General features: G+C 40.0%; 1 pseudogene; it reads left to right on the top strand.

Moving 5' to 3' along the window:
• Positions 1-306: 306 nt before the first annotated feature.
• On the top strand, positions 307-545 carry LOC113251075 (40S ribosomal protein S21-like; annotated as a pseudogene).
• The last annotated feature ends 223 nt before the right edge of the window (positions 546-768 follow it).

Below are 768 nucleotides of genomic sequence, written 5' to 3'. Positions count from 1 at the left end.
TTGTTTTATTTTTTTATTTATAGAGCATGTGCGAGTGGGGGCAAGGGCAGAAGGAGAAAAAATCTCAAGTGGACTCTGCTCTGAGTGCAGAGCCCAAGGCTAGACTGGATCTCAGAGACCCTGAGATCATGACCTGAGCTGAAATTAAGAGTCTGGCGCTTAACCTACTGAACCACCCAGAAGCCCCTGTTCAGGACATTTCTACTAAACGTAGTACTAAAGAGTCTAGTGAGTGAAATTAAGAAAAAGAAATAAAAGATTACAGAGAATAGAAATTATATGCAAATTGTTCTGCACTAGCGCTCCATGCAAAACAATGCCCACGAGTTCTTGGACCTGTACATTTGGTGGAAATACTCTGCCAACAACCACATCATCCAGGCCACGGACCATGCATCCAGACAGATGAACATGATGGAGGCTGACAAGGTGACAGGCAGGTTGAACAGCCAGTTTAAAACCTATGCTCTCTGTGGGGCCATTTGCAGGATGATTCCATCCTCCAACTGGCCAAGGCCTATGGCACCATTTCAAGGAACTTCTGACTACAGAGGATCACAGATGTAGAATATTTGTCATAAATAAATAGCATCTCTCCTCCCCCAAAAAGAAAATATTTGAAAATTATATATCTGATAAGATTCTAATACCCAGAATATATAAAGAACTTGTGTAAAACTCAACCATATAAAGACAAATAACACAATTTAAAAATGAGCAAAGATTTTGAGCATACATATCTCCAAAGAAGATATACAAATGGAGAAT

This window comes from Ursus arctos, unplaced genomic scaffold (genome assembly GCF_023065955.2).
Source record: "Ursus arctos isolate Adak ecotype North America unplaced genomic scaffold, UrsArc2.0 scaffold_10, whole genome shotgun sequence".
In the NCBI taxonomy this organism is placed as follows: Eukaryota; Metazoa; Chordata; class Mammalia; order Carnivora; family Ursidae; genus Ursus; species Ursus arctos.
The sequence above is the reverse complement of the archived record's forward strand: the minus strand, read 5'-3'. Positions and strand labels throughout refer to the sequence as shown.